This window comes from Chlorocebus sabaeus, chromosome 8, assembly GCF_047675955.1.
Source record: "Chlorocebus sabaeus isolate Y175 chromosome 8, mChlSab1.0.hap1, whole genome shotgun sequence".
Lineage (NCBI taxonomy): Eukaryota > Metazoa > Chordata > Mammalia > Primates > Cercopithecidae > Chlorocebus > Chlorocebus sabaeus.
Window position 1 is genome coordinate 65977240 of NC_132911.1, and position 10262 is coordinate 65987501.

Genomic DNA, 10262 nt, shown 5'->3' on the forward strand with positions numbered 1-10262 from the left:
AGGAATCTCTTGTGTTCTATAGATATTCTTCATTACCCCCACTGTGTACTAGAAGCCTATTTTTTCCTTGGTTATCGTGGCCAAACTGTGATAAATATAGTAACTCCATTCTTTTACTGTTCTTTCAGAGGCATGAAGAATCCAAACTGTTTGTGTCGCAGTCTCAACTTGTAGTTCAGTGGGATCATGTTTTGTCTTCTGGTAGAACCATTTATTTCTTAAACACTAGAATCTCTAGACCAGCAAAACTGAAGGTCTTAGAGATGTTTTAGAAAATTGCTGATAGTAAGAGGAACCACTCCCATTTCCCTGCCTTGAATTTTGGTTATTTGAATTATGACTATGGTAGTAATAGCAGTATGTATTGAACACTAATTTAGAGTACATACTGCATCCTGGAGGATGCTCCAGCCCCTGCCCTAGTTTTTCAATTTATTTCCACCCAACTATTACTGTAACTGAGTCTTCACCATGTTATTTCATCATTCTATCAAGCTAGCTGCTTCAGAATGGCAGGGAATTTGATGGTGGACAAGCCATTCTGTAAGCTCATAGTTTTGGCAGAAACATTGCATTCAGGAAAGGCAAATCCATATCCAGACTAATTGTCTATTTCTTTAAGAAAAAACCACCACCTATATCATGGTGGAAGTGGTCTAATGTAATTAAGTTGCTACTAGGTTACATGGATGATTACCTTAACAAATGGGTCCATATAAAGCACTCAGGATTGGTCTCTCCTGCTGGTAGACTGGGCACTCCACAGTGGCCATAGCAAGGTTGGCCTTAGTGAGCAGACATATTGCTGAGCCCATGCATTGGTAAGCCCATGTATAACTGTCACCTCTGGGTAATGAAAAGAATGGCTGGGAAATGAAGCTGACTGGTATTGACGAGATGGATCATTCTATTCACTTGATTAATAAAACCCTTCTCTAGTGAAGCAACCCATCATAAGTCTTCACATAAGACACAGATACCTTCAGATTTGGTGCCCACTAGAGGGTCTCCATCCACATACCTCAGCAATTTCCCAACCATGTTTTTTCCAAGCCCCTGATCTTTCAGCCAACGCATTGGCTATCGCCTATGAATTAATGTAGTCTTAAACTTCTGGCTATTTCTCCTTCTAAGTAAATAAACAACTGGGTACACTGCTCAAATTTCTGCCCACTGGGATGGTTTTCCTTTTCCATTGTCCTTCAGGAATGTCCCAGAATGGGCTATAGTGCTTCAGCCATCCACTTTTGGGTAGTGTCTGCATATTGTGCAGAACCATCTCTAAACCAAGCTCAAGTTTTGTCTTCCTCAGTCAACTAGTTGTAGGGAACTTGTTATGAGGCCATATGTGCAGACTGGGAGACAGAGTAAGTAATGCAGCAAGAATTGGGGTCATTAACATTTGGTTCACTTCCTGATGAAACTTACTTGTGCCTCCAGGGCCTGCTGAAGCCCAATTTTATATATAGGACTTCCACATACGATAGTGGAATACTTTTGTGCATGCCCAACTTTATGGCGTGTAGAACAGACAACATCCAATATGTGATAGAAAGCTCTGGTCATATGGTTACTTGGTTGGACATAGCTAAGTGTTCAGTTTTTATTTAGGCTTAGCAGCAAGCCAAAAACTGTTTCTCAAAAGGAGATCAGTAATACACGAGGATTTCAGGGCTTTGTTCCAAAATATGAGGCATCCACTGTATTTCACCCATAAGTGTGTGCAAAAGTCTTCAAACAGCATCTCTTTCTGCTGCTGACACATCAAACACCATTGCATCTACTGAATCATATGATCCAAGTGGCAGAGCAGTTTGCACAGCTAACTGGACCTGTTTCAGAGCCTTTTCTTTTTCTACACCTCAGTTAAAACTAGCAGTTTTTCAAGTCACTCAGTAAATGCTGGAATACCAAACCCAAATAAAGAATATGTTGTCTCCAAAATTTAAAGAGGCCTTATAAGCTCTGTGCTTCTTTGTAGCTTGTAGACTTGTGCTCATGCAGACTTGTAGGAGAAACCAGATGAAACAACTTATCCTTCACCTTAGAAGGGATATCCTGACATGCTCTACACCACTAGACCCCTAGAAATTTCACTGAGGTAGAAGGCTGTGGCATTTTTCTAGATTTATTTTTTATCCTTGGACATGCAATTGTCTTACAAATATGCCTAGAGTAGTTGCTATTTCCTGCTTCGCAGGTCCAATCACCATAATTACTTGTCTATAATAGTCCAATGTGATATCTTATAGAAGGGAAAGGGAATCAAAGTCCCTGTGGACTACATTTTAGCTGAATTAATTTATATGGATGAAATATAAGTCTGGAGGGTTAATATACCCTAGAGGCAGAATAGTGCAGGTTTATTGGTGGACTTGCCAACTAAACAAACTGCTTCTTCTTGTCTATATTATCAGATATCAAGAGAAAAGCATTTGACAGATCGATGACTGCACACCAGGTACCAAGGGATGTGTTAATTTGCTCAAGCAATTAAATCACATCTGAAACAGCAACTGCAATTTAAGTCTACTTGATTCTGTTTCTGGATAATCTACTGTTATTCTCCAAGATCCATCTGTTTTCCACATAGGCAAATAGGCAGGTTGAGTGAGGGTGCAGTGGGAATTGTTACCTCTGCATCTTGATGATGGCATTAATGTTTGCAGTCCATCCAGAAATATGGTATAGGTTTTAATTTGCTATTTTTCAAAATAGAGACAGTTCTATTGGCTTCCTCTTGGTATTTTCTTACTATAATAGCTCTCACTTTAGAGGTCAGTAAACCAATGTGGGAATTCTGCCAGTTGCTGACTATTTCTATTCAGTTATTTGAGAAGTAACTGCAGGATGAGTTTGCCGACTCACTGGGTCACTATAAGATGGATCTAAGCTAAAACTCCATTGATCACCTGACCTCCATAAGTTCTTACACTGACTGGTGGACAAACCCATGATTTGTTTCCAGAAATTAGTATTAATTCACAGCTGGTGTTCAGTAACTCTCCAAAAGTTTCATCATTTTCTTTTCCTCATTGCACAGTCATCTTGATAACAGGTCATGAGTTCCTTTGTGGAAGACTGAGAGAGATTAACAATAGAAAGTTTTAACTGTGTAGCAGGCGTTCTCCTCAAAAGGACCCAGCCTTCCTTTCATTCAAGGAGTTCTGGGTCTATAAACTGGCTCAAGTTGGGAAACTTGTTGAGGAACTTAGTCTGTCTGTTTTGGTGATTCATGCTAGACTTCTGTTCACTAGATACAGATCCCTTTTGCTAATATAGATCAAGTACTAATTTATAGACTGCCCATGTATTCCTTTTCTTTTCCTTTTTTTTTTTTTTGGTGAGACAAAGTCTCACTCTGTGGTCCAGGCTGTAGTGCAGTGATGCTGCCCTGGCTCACTGCAACTGTCACCTTCCAGGTTCAAGCTGTTCTGCTGCCTCAGCCTCCTGAGTAGCTGGAATTACAGGTGCCTACCACTATGCCTGCAAAATTTTTATATTTTTAGTAGAGATGGGGTTTCACCATGTTGGCCAGACTGGTCTCAGACTCCTGACCTCAAGTGATCCACCCACCTTGGCCTCCCAAAGTGCTTGGATTACAGGCGTGAGCCTCTGTGCCTAGCCCTATTCCTTTCCTAGGGACATCCAAGATGTCCAAGAAAACCCCATGGGTCTTGGTGAATCAGAATTTTTTACTACTACCTTGGCTCTGCTGTCCTTCACAGAAGCCACATCCACCTTGTCTGAGGCAATGAAGAGTCACCACTTGGCCCCTGCCACCCTGAGATACTGTTATACCCATTACACTTAGAGATCCTTTTTTTTGGGGGGGGAAGGGGCAGGCGAGGGATGGAGTCTTGCTCTGTCACCTAGTCTGGAGTGAAGTGGTGCAATCTCAGCTCACTGCAACCTCTGCCACCTGCGTTCAAGAGATTCTCCTTCATCAGCCTCCCGAGGAGCGGGGATTATAGGCACCTGCCACCACACCCGGCTAATTTTTGTATTTTTAGTAGAGACGGGGTTTCACCATGTTGGCCAGGCTGGTCTCAAACTCCTGACCTCAAGTGATCTGCCCACCTCACCTCCCAAAGTGCTGATATGACATGTGTGAACCACTGCGCCAGCCTGAGATCCCATTTTGATGATGTCAGTTCCCACTGTACTTTCTGACCTGAAGAGAGACAAGAGAGCTCCTCAAGGAGGCTGGGACATCCTTCAAAAATCTATTTCTCAAAGTTGTGGTGAAAATTGTGTCTTATGGACCCTATCAAGTTAGTTGAGCAGATCTTTCTTACATGATCTTTCAAACATTTCCACTTTTCTTAAGTCTTTGGATACCTTATTATATAGTGTTACAAGACAGTTCTAACATTCAGCATTATTTGGCATAGGCCACCTTCAGGTTCATGTTTCTGTGAACCCACCAACCAAACCAAGCCTTTTCTAACCACTCAAGCTAACCCAAATATTTGATTAGTGGTTCATATCAAGGAATTTGGCCAGATTCAACCTTATATTTCTTCCACTACAGTCTTACATTCTTACAATGCATTCCCACATGAATTCCCCGGTTTTCTCTCTGTATATATTGGAAACATCGTGCAGTTCTTTGCTCATATGGCACACCTCACAGATTACACTTTCTACCTCACCCTTGGGGACCTGCTGGGGTTGAGTCTAATTATAGGTCTAGAAGCAAAGAGGAGTACTGGCAGCGGGTCCTAAGGAGAATCAGCAGTATCTTTCAAGTTAGTTACCTCAGGAGAAGCCATTACAGTTTCTTCAGGCTAATCTCCTCAGGCAGGGGTAGAAAGGCTGCTTCTACTGACAAAGAAGACTCAGCTCCATTGTGATCTACCCATATGTCCCCCTTCAAACTTTCAGGGTCCCCTTCCTTCCCAATCGAAGCTCTCTGCTTAACAAAAGACACCCTGCAATGTTGAGAATCTAATTTGCATTTTAATTTAGCCACTCACAGGGTTAGACTCTGAATTTGGTTTTCAGAAATTCTTGCCCCTGGGCTACAGATGATAAAGGTTTCTTTCAGGGCAGACAAAGAAGCTTTCAGATTATTTATGTAGAGATTGAACTGAGAATTTGAAACTCTGAGCTTATCTTATTCTTTCCCCACGTTCTTTAGTACAATTAGGAATAACCAGCCAAACACATTGTACTCTTTGGTTTTACTAAAATGTTCTAAGGTAGAAACTACATGGTAACCCCAATCTCACCTTTCATAGGTATTTGATTAAGAGTATCCAGTGGCTATATTTTGTATATCTCTATTGTTACACTGTGACATGAACTACCAATGCCCTTTTTACCACTGGAATAGATCCAAAGGTCTCTTTAAATCGAATTATATTAGGGAACCAATTTCAGAAACCCCTGAACCAATGCAGAAAATTCACCCGTAAGGTTATAGTCCTCTAGAACCTCTTCCAGTATCAAAATCTGTATCAGTTAGGATTCTCCAGAGAAACATACATGGTAGGAGATGTATATTAACATATTCATTACCAATAATTGGCTTATATGATTGTGGGGGCTGGTTGGTCAAGCCAATTGCATTTGTCCATTCTCATGCTGCTATCAGGACATACCCAAGATTGGATAATTTATCAAGGAAAGTGGTTTAATTGACTCACAGTTCCCCGGGGCTGGAGAGGCCTCAGGAAACTTACAGTCATGGCAGAAGTGGAAGCAAACACTTCCTTCTTCACAAGGTGGCAGGAGAGAGAAGAATGAGAACTGAGCAAAGGGGAAAGCCCCTTATAAAACCATCAGATCTTGTGAGAACTCACTATCACGAGAACAGGATGGGGAAAACCTCCCCCATGATTCAGTTATTTTCACCTGGTCCCTCCCATGACATGTGGGGATTGTTGGAACTGCAATTCAAGATGAGATCTGGGTGGGAACACAGCCAAACCATATTACCAATGTCCTCTAAAATCTGTAGGGAAAGCCACCGGGAAAGGCAGACTGGAACTGCTGGGCATTAGTTGAGCCTGTTGTCTACAGGCAGAATTTCTTCTCTGTCTGAAAATCTCAGCACTGCTCTTAGGGCCTTTTAACACAATGAATCAGGCTACCCAGGTTTTCTAAGTCAAGCTCACTTACAGAAAGGCAAATTATTATGAACTTTCATCATGTCTATTAATTACCTTTACAGAACATCCAGATGGGTGTTTGATTGAATAGCTGAGGTTTTAGCCTAATCAAGTTGACAAGTAAAACTTACCATAGTAGTGCTCATTAGAAATGGTGCTGCCTGAACTCATGAAAGGTGTCTGACCATCCTTCTGTCATATCCTGATAATACTGATGAGAAAACTGGGAATCTAAGAGAATGTAAGGACAGTGATGGTGACATATTGAACCTAAGGTGATATTACATGATCCCTGTTTCTGGCATTATACTCTTATTGCACCCTCCTCTTCAGTGTATGTAGGACCTGTGACTTGTATCTAACCAATAGAATATGACAAAGGTAATAGGATTATATGATGTCATAGAAGACTCCATATTACCAGCTGACTCAGTCTAGAATCTTGGTGTGCTCACAGGCTTTGAAGAACAAGCTGCCACAAATCCTACAGCTATAAGGAAATGAGCTTAAAACTAGATCCTTCCCCAGTCAAGCCTGCAGGTGAGAATTCAATCCTGGCTGGCACCTGGATTGCAGCTTACAGAGGACCCAGCTAAGGCCATGTCTGGACTTCGAATCCACAGGAACTGTGAGGTAACCAGTGTGTGCTATTTTAAGCTATTAAGTTGTGGTGATTTGTTACACAGCAGTAGAAAGCTAATACCGTGGAGTTTGAATCCTGTCCTGCCTAGTCCCATGCCTTGTCCTTTCTCTGTTAAGCTATATGGTTCCAAGTAGAGTCCAGCTATACTGTATTGCTTTAGATGAAGGGACTCAGGGTCAGATGCAGGCAACCAAGGACACAGGGTTTGTTATCCGCAGAGTGCTGAACTGAAAATTCTCTTCCACTGAAAATTTAAGGAAACTAACTGAGGGGTTTATGAAAAACTTGAAAGCAGGAGTTAAAGTGGTTCTGCAGAAGCAGTTGCTGTTAATGGTGTTAAAAATGACCAGAAGGCAGAGAAGGCAGAGAAGGCAGAGAAAGATCGAGATAAATGATCTTGTTTCACAGCATAGAGACCTTTGGAAAATGAGAAAAGGATAGTTTCTATGGCCTAAAGGGAGATAAGTTAGATTATATCAGGGAGAAAATGATGAGGTGTTCAGTTTAATGTTTATAAGAATGCAGACATTTGAAATCTTAGGAAACTGTTATTGGAGACTTAATATGGCTTTTACTTGTAAATCATATCTTTTTATAAAACAGTATATTAGAAAATACGATGGCAATTATGACTACATAAATTCTTTTCATTTAACTGAAGCCCATGGGGATATCACACAATTGTGAAAAAGAAAGTGACCTGTTCTTCATAAGAAATCCCTAATAGACCAGAGCAAAACTTACTCTTCCTCACGTGTAAATTTCCAGGATTAGATGGGAAACAGAAGCAGCAGAGATATGGGGTTAGGGATCTGGGAACACCTGTCAGATGGGCACTGGGTCCCACAGGGGTTCTTGTCATTTAGTGCAGACACACTATCGTTATTTCAGCAGTGTGGGAAGACCTGTTCTAACGTGGAGCATCCGGGAGGGGGGTGTGGAAACCACCACTCTTAGGACCAGAAAAACCAGTATCAGACTCCAAGTGAACCACTGGTACAAACTCAGAAAGATTGTAGCCATTGAAAAAAATTGTTATCTTGATGTCAATGGCAAAACAGTGAGGGTATTTACCTTTTAAACTTTCTTCAAATAGGTAACTTTCATGTTCTTCTTGACATGGTCTAAAACTTACCCAGTGGGCATTTTATTAAAAACTAACGGCAATGACCTAGGCTGTGCGTGGTGGCTCACGCCTGTAATCCCAGCACTTTGGGAGGCAGAGGAGGGTGGATCGCCTGAGGTCAGGAGTTCAAGACCCACCTGGCCAACATAGTGAAACCCCATCTCTACTAAAAAATATTAAAAAATTAGCTGGGTGTGGTGATGGGAACCTGTAATCCCAGCTACTAGGGAGGCTGAGGCAGGAAAATCGCTTGAACTCAGGAGGTCGAGGTTGCACTGAGCCGAGATCATGTCATTGCACTCCAGCCTGGGCAACAACAGTAAAACTCCATCTCCAAATCAAACAAACAAACAAAGAAAAAACTAATGGCCTAATCCTAATGTTTTCAAAATGGGCAGAGTTGTCTCATCAATAGAAATGGTTTATAGGATTTAAAAGTAAATGGAAAAGTATTAGGTGTCAATGTGTCCAAGAATAAGAAAGGAAGGTTAATTGTACATTCAGGGGGAATCTAGTAGAAGAGAACCTAGAAAGTTTAATTGAAGCAGCCTTTTTTTTTTTTTTTTTTTTAAAGAAATGATAGCTTAGCCAAAGTGATGATAAACATTTAGATTTTTCTTTTGTTTTAGTTTCAGGGGTACTTGCGCAAATTTGCTATATTGAAGCAACTGTTATCCTCTAGTAACCTATGGCTATGAGTCTAGTTTTGTGAATTATTTGAAGTGCTGCATCACTGATACTGTTAATGGCACAGTGTGTGGAAAAGCACAGACATTGATAACTTTGTGTTGAAATAGGATTCTGAATAGTTGGGTAGGGAATACAAAGAAGTCTTTGAAATACTTTAAACAACTTATTTCACTTATGTTTTTCTTTTTAATATATGCATAAAAGTACTATATGATAAAAGTCTATGTCTAGTTAAACTTAAATGATACATTTCAATAAATATAATTAAAGTTTCAAAATAATAAGGAAATGTTATTGTTGAATTCATAACTATTTTTCTTCTTAGTAGTACAGAATATAATGTTACCCCTGTAAATAGGTTACATCTTCAATTTGATGATCAAATAAGTTCAGTACTTAGGATTTTTCTTAACATTAAGCAACAGAAATCTTTTTGTAGGAAGCAAACTAAGGTCCAGGAGATTTGCTTGTGTCTTCTTACAGAGAACTGTTTGATATAGGCAACCAGGACCATATGAGAGGCTGGAAAAGTATCTATCAGTACTACTTATCTATAGTAAAGACTTGTTAAAGCTCATTTATGATTGCACAACCTAAATAACCATGTATGGCTGGGCCTGGGAAAGGCAGAAAGGCAGATGAGTGAGTATTTGCCTGAACTGAGTGATATAGGGCACAGTGCACTTGTAGGAGGAGGAGGGGGATTGAATGAAAACCAGAGGGCAGTTGTTAAGGCAAGTAGAATGCTGAGGTTTATTCAGCAGCATCTCTCATAAGGTCATGATCAAATTTTGTCCAACTCACTGGTCAATATCCTACTATTATAACAGGGATTCTATGGACACTTTGGGTAGTGACATCTTCATGGAATTGCTGACGTCTCACTCTAATTTTTGCAACTGGGTCACCTGGCGCTCACTTGCAGTTCCTTCCAAATGTAGACTCTAGTTCTTACCTGGTCAGAATGCCTAGGACAATGACTAGGGCTCAGAGAAAATGTCTTGCTGTCAATCTCATATAGACCTTGGTGCAATTTTATTGTTTTTGCCTGGTACTCTATTTCTTGCTTCTTAAATCTCAAGTAGATCCCTTAACTGGGTTCCTAAGACCAAAAGACAGTGTTTTTCACCTACTACATAGATGCTGCAAATATTTTCTCCCAGTTTGCCATCACTTACATAGTTCTGATATGCAAAATATATATTTAAATATCATTTAATTTTTAACATAATTATATGTAACATAGAATACATATAAGATATAAAAACCACATATTTATGTAATTAAATATATTGTTATTATCTTTTATCACATCTAGATTTGATAAATGAATAGAGCCTTTCCTTATCCCTGCTGGATTATGGAAGAACGCTTCCGTACTTACATGGTTTCATTTTTAACATTTATTTCTCAGGTCAGTTGGAATTTCTTATTTTGTATGGTGCAAGTTAAGGATCCAATTTTATCTTTTTTTCAAATGTCTTTGTTTTTGCTTGTTTTAGAGTCAGGCTCTCTCTCACCCAGGCTGGTGTGCAGTAACATAATCATAGCTCACTGCAGCCTTGAACTCTGGGGGCTCAACCGACCCTCCTACCTCAGTATCCTGAACTGTTAGGACTATAGTTGTATACCACCATGCCCAACTAACTTTTTTGTTTGTTTGTTTTTTGTAGAGATGGGGAAGCCT